This window comes from Euprymna scolopes, chromosome 22, assembly GCF_053919585.1.
Source record: "Euprymna scolopes isolate OS-2025 chromosome 22, ASM5391958v1, whole genome shotgun sequence".
Lineage (NCBI taxonomy): Eukaryota > Metazoa > Mollusca > Cephalopoda > Sepiida > Sepiolidae > Euprymna > Euprymna scolopes.
Window position 1 is genome coordinate 24,154,488 of NC_136503.1, and position 11,867 is coordinate 24,166,354.

Here is an 11,867-nt window from a genome sequence, read left to right on the forward strand (position 1 = left end):
AAGCATTCGATAAAACACCATAATTCGATAAATTGTATTTTAACTTATAATTATTTTTACTGGATCATTTTTCATAATTTTGGAGTTTATAGTTATTTCGTCATACCATGTTTTTGTTTTTTTTTTTTTTACAAAGGAGTCACCACTTATCAAGGCTCAGAGGCCACTCGAGGATAAGGGTTAAAGAGTGTACATTGGTCAAAAGGACAATATCATAGTAATCGTTAGAAGTGTAAATTACTTCAGGGGAACGGCTCATCAAGAACTTGTTTACATTGGACTTGAAGACGGCCATATTGTAGTTAGCTGGAAAGCAGGTAAACAGAAGAGAGTTCCACGAGTATGCAGTTCTAAGAGAGAAGCTTTGTTCATGGAATCTACGTTGTAAATACGTAATAATGTTTTCACCTGAGATGCGTTGGTCTTAAAGATCACGAATGAAAACAAACACAAAAAATATACAAGTTGTTGGCCTTTAAAAGAATGTTATTTAACAAATTGCCTATCTTCAGGAAACAGCATAAACTTAATTATTATTAATTACATTTTCATTAATTTTCTAATTAAGCTAAGCGAGGTTCAATTGAAGCATAGTTACTGTTAGAATATTTTGCATATTCAATTGATTTGGGCCCAAATAGTTGATACAAAATAAATAGTATTTTAAACCGTGAAATTAAATTCTAATTTTCATGCAAACTTTCGTTTCTTAATATTACAACGTGACACAGCTTAGTGGATAATGTACTTGATAAATTATTTGTAATACATAATATTATAAAATATATATACAATCATAAACATATTACAAAATAAATAATTGTAAAGTTATATTCTTCGGGCGGTTGAACGTCCAGTCCTAAGTACGGGTGGTACTGTAACTTTGGTTAAAATCGTCTGTAACTTCATCCATCGGATTATTTCGATTATTCATGATCGATACTTATCGAAGACATTCCGATAAAAACCTATTAAGTATACTGCCAGACACATAATGTATCTTCGTGTGAAATTTCATAAAAATCAACCTAGTCGTTTTCGAGTTCATAGGGAACGAACACACATGCACACACAGAGACATATACAGAGACTAAGTTCCGTTTATATAAAATTTCACACAAATATACTTTATGTGTCTGGGAATGTTCTTATGTAGGTTTTATATCAGAATGCGTCCGATAAGAATCGAAAATCGATAACCGAAAAAATCCGATAAACAAAGAAGTCTTATTTTGAACAAATTAACACCTTTATACAAGCTAACATCACAAGTGCATTTGAGAAGTTTTTTCACCGCACAAGCAGAAAGGCTCGGCATATAAAATCAAAAAGTGTTTTATAAGGCAGAGGTGCGTTCGAAATAAATATTTTACAGCACATTTGAACCATGACACTTGACTTTTGTATGTTTAACTTTAAATCACGTGTTTATGTAAAAAATACTTTCAGAAAATTAGCAGTTGGTTCTTTGATAAAACGGGCGTGTTTTAAATGAATGCTTTTGTTTCGATCACAATCGAGCCAGGATACTTGACTTTTGCATTTTATTCTTTAAATGCAGCCATTATTTTCAGATAATAAAATCAACAGTAGATTCTCTACAGTGTCATGTGTAGACTATAATATATACATTGCGGGGTGGGGGTCACTAACTAGAATAGCCAATCAATAGATTCGATTAAAAGATGACCGATTTCACCAATTTCGATGACAATAAAATATGATAGGATGGAACATTCTGTGATCTTCATTCAATCCCGGACAACCTCCGGTCTCCTTACAAGTGTTGAATGAATGGCTGAATGTAATAAGGCGAAAGTAAAATAAAAAATAAAAAGAATGCAATGAATTCTACAACAAACTAATGAAAGGCGTTTGTTTTGTTTTTTGTTTGTTTTGTTTTTTATAATATTTCAATCGTCGTCATCATCATCATCATCATCATCATCATATCTTATGAATCCGAAGATTCTATTGTTGTCAATGGTTTCCCCGATATTTTTCTAGTCAGAATTTTTTTCTAGAAAGACATCGGGTACTTACGAGTGGGACCACGTGAAGCTTGCCAACATCCTTAGTGAAAGTGATTTTTGTGGAACAAACTGGATTCGAACTTGAGACATCCAGGTCGTGTCCGTCTAGGTAACTACTAGACAACTATGACTTCTCATAGTGTAAGGTGATATAATATACAGTGTCCATATAACATACAGTGTCCATATAATATACAGTGTCCATATAATATACAGTGTCCATATATTTTAAATATTTTCTTTGCGCATCGTTCAATAGGTGGACAGAACTTGATAGTAGTTGTATGAAAATATACCTATGGCAAGTAAGCTACAGATAGGTGTTCATATTCTTTCCAGCAATTCGTCTGCTGATTTCATGGTGAAATGCAACATGTATGCCTCTGTGTAGTTTAGTTGTCACGGACATATTTCGAACCAATTATTATGTGCCTGCATTTATTTATTTAATTATTATAGTGTTTTTTCGTCTACGTGAAAAAATGTCAGAAAGATTTGCATGAATGCATAGTTGGCCTATAATATTATATTATTGTTCTAATCTCATAACATTCCATATCGTTGACCACTAGACCACGATCACATCCTATTTCGACCGTTGAAAGTTATTAATAAAAATTAATTCATTCATTAAGTATTAATAAATGCACAGCACTATAAAGTAGTTCGACTTGGGCATGTCAGTTAGGTTGAAATCAGTGTTTAAACAGAGGCGTTTGGAGTGAGTTTTAGTGGTATCTGACGCTTTATATTGTATAGTAATGCTTACGACAATAAAGTAGTAAGAGAAACAATTAAATAATGAACGTGAAAAGATAAATAGAATTAAAACAATGCGTCACCCGACTTCTAAGTGGAACAATGAATTCCACATGTCGTGCCCTATAAACACAAAAAAAAAAAATAAATAAAAAAAAAAAAAAAAAAAAAATAATAATAATAATAATAATAATAATAATAAATAGCAGAAGACGTGAAAATTCCAAGGTAGTTGAAAATTTTTAAAAACTCATAAAATTAAAACAAAATTAACGACGAATTTAAAACATTTTTTTAGCAAGTCTGATTTTTAAAGCGTTTGGATTTTTTTTTCCAAAGAAAATTCAACACACATAGCATTTTTTTTTTCTGAATAATGAATAATGAATATAAATTATAAATGAGCAGATGTCAATTCCCTTGCACATTTTTTTTTAAATTTTATAAAGAAACTATACGAGAAAACTTAGTCTCCTCTCAGCATGACTTTTTTTTAATTATAAAAGAAAAAAGCCAATTTGAAACCATAAACAGACAGCTATGTTTATTTTTGAAAATTTTTGGAGAGGAAATGGTTTTAATGGTTTTTTTAACTGAAAAAGAGCAACTTTAAACCGAGGTAATTCGTTTCTTATTAGTTAATGTTTGTGATGATAATGTGTGTGTGTGTGTGTGTGTGTGCGTGTGTGTGTGTGTGTGTGTGTGTGTGTGTGTGTGTGTGTGTGTGTGTGTGTGTGTGTGTGTGTGTGTGTGTGTGTGTGTGTGTGTGTGTAACGCTGGGCGTACGGAAAAGTAAATTAATATTTAAATAATAATAATAACTATCGGGACCTGTGGAAATTCCACAGGGGACTCATTCATATGTAATAGATTGATGCTGGCATTCTGTAGATATTCAGTGTAAATGGAGACGCTCTGATATTATTGTAGCTTTTTTTGTTAAAACTGCAAACGTATTAATCCAAGCTAGCACGAACGCCCGGAAAAGCCCAGTCGTAAAATACGCTTAATTATGATATTTTAATTTTTGAAGATTTCGTATGTATTATTATAAAATTAATGTTCTATTGATTTTTATATATTATAAAGTTGTGATTTAAAAAATAAAATAAATATACCCATATGACTTGGGTGCATTAGCTTGAATCGAAACCGAAATAAATCTTATGATATATATATATATATATATATATATATATATATATATATGCTAGACTACCCGTGACCCGTTGGGTCAGTATGTTATATTAGCTATGGAATTCATGTATGAGCGTGACATTTGTGATGTAAAGAAAATAGTTTTTTTTCTTGACATAACAGAAACATTTCTATGAAAGTATATTAAAATGATAAACGAATATAGATAGATTTCTATGAGCCGTTCTGTTTATTATAATTTACTATTTTTTAAAAACAATATTACAGTTACTGAATTATAAATGGTTGGCCATACTTATAGGTAAATGTGCACTGAAAAGATACCATAATACTTATTATACTTAAATTCAAATTTTGATATATCTACTTTTTTTTTTTACATCGTTTATACCTGTATTACGTTTAAGTTATTTTAAACCCCACTCATGCCACGTTAATTAATAATTTCGAAATAATAACGTAAATATTTCAGCTCCCCAATTGTTCTTTTGGGTTTTTTTTTTCGCGTTTAAAATATCCAAATAAGCAATTGTTAATACTGTCTGCTTTTTTTTTACATCGTTCATTTCTGTATTACTTTTAAGTTATTTTAAACCTCACTTTTCCCATGTTAAATAATAATTTCGAAATAATAACGTTAATATTTCAGTGCGCAGGTTATACGCTCATGCGCAACCGGATGTCGTAAACCGGAAAGTGGGTTACATACATCGTTACAAGATCATTTGAGTTTTATAATTATAAATCTTGAGGTCATTCAGCCATAATTGAAACCGAAACCAAAACTTGTGAAAGAATTCTTCATAAGAATATGTATAAAAAATAGATTATTGGAGTGCATTCAGTTATAATCGAAACCAGAAACCGAAACTTATGAATTCTTGGTAAAATTATTTATGACAAGAAATGGAAGTACATAACAATTAAACGACCCAGATGTAAGTGTGACACACAAAAGAACACACGCTATTGTATTAATATAGATAACAATGTTTCTTTAAAAGGGACAAGAAAGCCATACGGATAACAATAGAATCTACATACACATGTAAAAGTTTGCAAAATTATACACATAATATTATAGTAAAAAATTAAGGTACTTTTTGCCTCCTTTGTTGTTCTAATTAATGCAACGGCACTCAAATTATTGCAAACCTTAGATTAAGTTTCGACTGATTTTACTGGAAACAAAATTCTCGATTATATTTAAAACAAGCAGGACCCGTTAACTGGCGTTGCCCGGTGGAAGTATGTCGCCCTTCATAAAAAATGAAACTACAGTTGTTGTTGGTGCGCAACCCCAACCTCGTCATGTTAAGAACGGCTTTTAGAATAGACACCCCCAACCTCAGCACGTTAAGTACGGCTTTTGGAATGACAACCCCGACCTCCTTATTCTAAGAATCGACACTTCCAACCCCTCATGTTGGAATCTCGCCCTGGTAGGAACGGCTTTCGGAATAGACAATCCATTTTTGGAGAGTGGTTGTCCAAATATTTGCCCTAAATTTTACCTTGATAATCCTTGCCAGCATACCCACCCACAAATACTATAAACCAAAAACAATTTCGGGTGGCAGAGTCGGTTGGAAAGAAGTAGATTTGTTTATCGCGCATGCATAAAAATCTAACGGACACTGATTAATGGTGCATTATATAAGTCTTTATATCTCGAAAACCACTTGTTTCTGTAAAATTCAAATGAGATTATCTTATTCAGCACACTCAAAAATTAAAGAAAATTGTGGAGGATGAGCTAAGTTAAAATTTTACCTTAAAAAACAACAACAAAGTAAATGTCTGTGTAGTGTCCATATTGAATCCGGAAAAGCGAATTAAACAAAATATTTCACAGAAAGCATGCGTGGTAAGAAAACAAATATATAACGAAAAAGTGTTTCCGTAGGCAATGTAATTTAGTTTAAAACTTATTTGCATAAATAATTGGGGCGTTAACTTATTTGTAAGCGGTGTGACAGGAAAAGTAACATGATTGAAGCCTGAGTAATCGTCGAAAAATATAGAAGTAATTAAAATCGTTTACAGTAACAGTAATTTTTTAAATGAGAAAAATATAATAAAAACGCTTAAAAAAACAAAACAAATTAAAACAAAACAAAAAAATTGAGGGTTGAAAAGCCGCTCCAAAATTGAAAAATAAATAATGGTACCCGTAAATATTTTTTCATGGCTTCTTTTTGGGAAGTAGTGGCGTGTAGGCTCTTTGTCCATAGATAAGGGTAAGGTTACTAGTATTTAATTTTCTGTTTATTAGCGGTTGTTATCTTTCTATTTCTTTTTAGCGCGATTTCGTCATGTACGGTGAGACGCTATATTGGAAATTTTCTGGAGCGTTCGTTTATGTAAGTAGAAGTGGATTATAGAATAATATCATTGTCAGGTCTCAGCCAATCAGAATGGGTCGACATTGAGAAAGGAGAATTTATTTATTTTTGAATAAGGAAATGGAAAAATTATGTGATGTGTATATAGCTAATAACCAGTTACGATGGGTGCAATGAAAGTATCGTAGAAAAAATGTAAAATTGGCCCCGGTGTCAACTAGTAGCAATGGAAGGACTAAACCTTTACAGAGAAAAATAGGGGCCCCTGCCTCTACAGATGATGCGATTCTGATGGCGTTGCTCATAGGATGCAATGTAGCATTTTATTAGAACGACTTAATGTATCGGCAACTGTGTTCGAAAATTACATAAGATAGTGGCTAATAGCCTAGATATAATGGATTAGTATGTGGCATCTTTATTGAAAACCTACGATACTTAGATCCAGAGGGGAATTTTTGCAGCCAAAATATTTATAGGAGATGGTTGGCTTCTGGTCAGTCTACTTTTTTTTTACACAGTGGTCACCACATATCAAGGCCCGGAAGCCACTCAGGGATAAGGGTTATTGCAAGTACATTACGTTAGTGTGGAGATTTGATGAAGTGTTTACTTAAGGGGGCGGTTCATTAGGAATTTGTTAACGTTGGACTTGAAGACATCCAAGTTGTAGTCAGGTGGGAAGCAGGCAGACGGAACAGAGGTCCACAGGCGTGCAGTTCTAAGAAAGAAGCTTTGTTCATGGAACCACGTTTTGATTTAGGCACAGATAAAGAGTGGGGGAAATTTTTCATAGTGGATTCAGCTAGACGGGTGTTTTTCGTGAAAGATTGGCGAGGGGGGACCAAAGATTGGAGTTAATTTTATAGCAGCAATGACGCCACAACTGTTTAAGATGATGATGAATTATTCATATTATTCAGATTCTTTCGAGAACTGTTCTCATTTTGAGTGTTATTTTCACAATGCTTCGGTCGATGTTACATCCGGCCTTCTACAGGTGTACTTTGGCGAACTCAGGAATCTTTCTGCTGAACTCGGGAAACTGCAGAAAATTTCGAACAGAATCCTTTATTTGTAGCATGCTTTCATTTCGTCAGTCATAACCGAGTAAACCTCTTAAGTAATTCGCAGTTGCATTTTGATACTGATATGCTGGACAAGATTTACCAAAGTTGTTTGACTGAAATGTTTAATAATAACATTCTAAATGATGCGATTTTCATACGTCAAAGGTTTCAATTGGTTGGTTTGAAAAAAAAAAAGGAATTACAGTAGTGAAGTGGGTTCCTCAGTCCCTAGACCTAAATGCCATAGAAACTTCGTTTTCCCATCTAGGGAAAACAGTGAGAATGCACAAATATTCATTTAAAAAAATAGAGGGCAAATTGCATGGATTGTGACACAAAATAGATCCTACCATTTGCAGCAATTTAGCCAAAAAATCAATAGAAGCTTTCATAAAGGTAAAAAGAGGGCTAAATATTGATTGTTGTTCAAATGTATTAACGTTTACTAAACTTTAACCTTGCAATATATCAGTTTGAATAATAATTTCGATTTTTCATTAGTGTTCCATAATTTTTACCATGACTGTATATATATATATATATATATATATATATATATGCATATATATATATAATATTAATTATATATATATATGTATATATATAATATTAATGGTATATATATATATATATATATATATATATATATATATATATATATATATGTGATACTAGAAAGCTTATTGGCTAACTAAAATCTCAATAGAAGAGGAACATATAAAAACGATAAACAACCACAGAATTCGCGCATAAGCCTGAAGAGTCCTAGAGTGGATGAAACGCGGAATATTCAGTGTAGCTTAATCGCCATATATATTTTATAAATTACTAACTAGCTCTACCTACGTATTGAGCACTTTTGAAGTAAATACTTAAAGTTTACGAATAAATCTTTCGTATATTAATTTTATATGAGTAAATTAAGTAGTTATATATATATCTATATATGTATATATATATATGTGTGTATATATATATATCAATTATATAGACAAAAATTACAAGTATATGGAAAACAACTGCCTTTAGTGGCAAATAAACTTTGTTGTGTCCTGCCTAATGAGTAACTTTTGCTTTTTTAAAAAACCAATTGTTCGAAACATTAGCATGTCCAGTGTAGTGACTATGTAATCTTTGTCTATATAAATAAAAATATTATATTTTGCTTTCTTTATTGAGCACTTATTATAATCTTGTTTTAATTCATGAGTTTTATCTTGAGGATTTGAATTCATTTATGATGTAGCAGAATAAAAAAAATATGTGAATATAAATTAAAATAAGTATGATAAATGTCATTATTTTTTAAATTAGAATATGTATGATATCATTATGTTTTAAATTAGAATATATATTGTTGTGGTGGCACACATTCATTTGCATATGTGGATAGTAATTACACATAAATAGGAATACTCAGTTAGTCTGAGTGTGTGTTCACCAGAAGCCACCGAAGGCCGCCGAGAGCAGATATATTTCTCCAGCAAAGACTCTCTTATTTGACACCATTATGTAAATATCCTGTAAATATACCTTTTCCTAATACACTTCTTATTTGATCTACCTTTGTTTGTTGAGTCGTCATTTGTATTGCGTTCTACGTTACTTGTTTCAACCTGCAAACTTAACAGTGACAACGAGGATGAACGTCAAATATAACAGTTTGACGAAGAAATGGAAAGAACCCACTAAAAAAAAGTACATCGCAACGGTTGACCTTTCTAAGGAATACAAGTTTTGACGAACGAAATAGTCGTAAAAACGGATTTTACGCTAAAGAGAAGTTCAACTCAAGCGGAAAAAATGAATATTTCAGCGAACATTGGAAAACTGTAAAATATTTTCCTCGCGAAGTACAACACTAAAAGAAAGAAACGGTTGTTTCCCAAATTCCAAGAACAAAAACTACATTCAGGTTAAAAAAAAGTAACATCGATTAATAGTATTTTATTTACTAAAATACTAGTCAGAAAAAAAGGGACAAACCAAAACCTTTAATTGCAGTCTCAAAGAAAAAAAAAAGCGACGATTTACGCCGTTTCCCGTGGAATCCATCTTAAAAAAAATAACAAACTGTAAAAGTGAATTTTTATAAAACGACAAACAGATTCGTATTACTAAATTACGAAGAACAGATTCGTAATACTAAATTACATGGAAGTAACATACGAAGAAAAAAAAAGTTCACCAGTGGATTTCCTAAATTGCTGTAAGTACCAACTAAAGACTTTTTGGTAAACCAAATTTTTCTCTTCGGTATTTAAAAAAAAATACCACAGTTAAACTAAAATCAAGGAAAGATTTTTTTTTAAACTAAAGTTGTCACTGGATAACGGATATAAGACAGTAACACGTCACGCATACATTTTATTTTTTCAATTGTGACTCGAACTTTTCTTTTTTTCTATGGAAAGAGTTGTACTTAAGTTCAGCTGTTATTTATTAGGAAATGCCCAAAACGGAAAAGTAAATCGTATTTTGTGGTTTCAGCAAAAAGCCTCAGTTCTTATGTTGTGGTTGGATGGGCTTGACTCGCTAGCGAAGTGAGGAAATATTATTCGAGCAGCGATATTACTATTGAAAACAAGAACTATGAAGAATTTTTTTGTAACACAAGCCATTTTATATGGTACGGATATTGTGTTGCATGTGAAATTGTACAATTTTTCTTCGTAACTGCATTACTGCTACTGAAGGTAAAAAAAATGGAAGATTTATCTAGAATGTTAATGCAATTTTTGCAGACGCAACAAAAGGCGCAATTCGAGCTAGATGCACGTAGAGAGGAGAAATTATTGAAATGGCAAATGGAACAAGAACAAAGGCAGAAGAAATTACAACTTGAACAAGAAGAAAGGCAGAAGAAATTACAATTTGAATATCAAGAAAGGCAAAATGAACGTTTTGCTAAAACACTGGAACTATTAAAGACTAATCGAGAAAATATCGACAGTACTAATTTCTCGCATACAACTATATTTAATAGCATGGACACATTTAATTATGTGCCGGAGGAAGAAAAAACTTTTGAAGCATACTATACAAGATACGAGGATGTCTTTCAACTGGACTGCAAAAGTTGGCCAAATAGCCAGAAAGTGAGTCTTTTACTTAGGAAGTTGGGTGTGGGAACACAGCAAGTTCGTAGATTATATACTACCTAAAAAAAACTACGAAATTAGATTTCATGGAAGCTGTAAAATTACTAAAAGAATTATTTAATCCGAATATATCTCTTTTTCATAAGAGATGGTTGTGTATGAATCTAAGGAAGATGGACAATCAAGATTATTTGACATACGCATCAGTTGTCAATAAAAACTGTGATAATTTTAAGCTAGCGAAACTAACAGTAGAAGATTTCAAATGCCTAATCTTCGCACAAGGGTAAGTCGCCACGAAAAATGCAGAAATACGCAGACGAGTGTTGTCTAAGCTGGAATCTGAGCAAGATTTAACACTTCAGAAATTAGCAGAGGATTGTGAAAGGGCCATTACACTAAAAATGGATTCAAAAAAGATAGAAGAATCCGGAGTGGCATATGTAAGAAAGGTTAGAAAACCATATACACCAACCAAGAACTATACAAATAAAAGCAGTGAAAACGGAACGAGATATTCCAAATATAATAATTATAATTATAGTAAAGAATATAACAAGTCTCTTCCTAGATATAACTGTAAGAGATGCGCAGAAAGACATTGGGAATTGGATTGCCCTTATAAGAAGAAAAAATGCTACATTTGCAAGAAAGTCGGACACAAAAGCGATTGTTGCAGATATAAAGATTTCACCAGAAAGAGAGTACAGCAAACAAAATCAAATGAAAAATTAGACAAAAATCGGCGAAAATACATAAAAGCGGAAATATTTAAAACGCCAATAAAATTACAACTGGATTCAGGATCCGATATTTCTATAATAAATTTGAATACATGGAAAAAGTTGGGTAAACCAACCATGATGAAAACAAGTAAATCAGCTCGGACGGTAACTGATGGTGAGATAAAATTTGAAGAAGTTATCCTTCCGATAAAATTGAAAAGGATTACGAAGAAATTAAAAATGTTCGTATTGAAAAATAGCGAAAACCTGTTTGGAATAGATTTAATTGAGAAATTTGGACTCTGGGATAAGCCAATTAATACATTCTGTAAAAAAATAGAATGTACTACTCCAACAACAGAAAATATAAAAGAGGACTTAAAAAAATTATTCCCTGATGTATTTATGACTAAATTAGGTCGTTTCAATAAATTTAAGGCCTCGTTTGAAATTAAAGAAAACACCAGCCCAATTTGTAGAAAAAAGCGAAACGTTCCGTTCGCTGGGTTGGAAAAGATTAATAAAGAATTAGACAGATTGGCACAGACAGGCATACTATCAAAAATAGAACATAGCGACTGGGCAGCCCCCACCGTATATGTAAAGAAAAAGAATGATGAAATCAGAGTGTGCGCAGACTTTTCGACAGGTCTAAACTCCATATTACAAGATTACC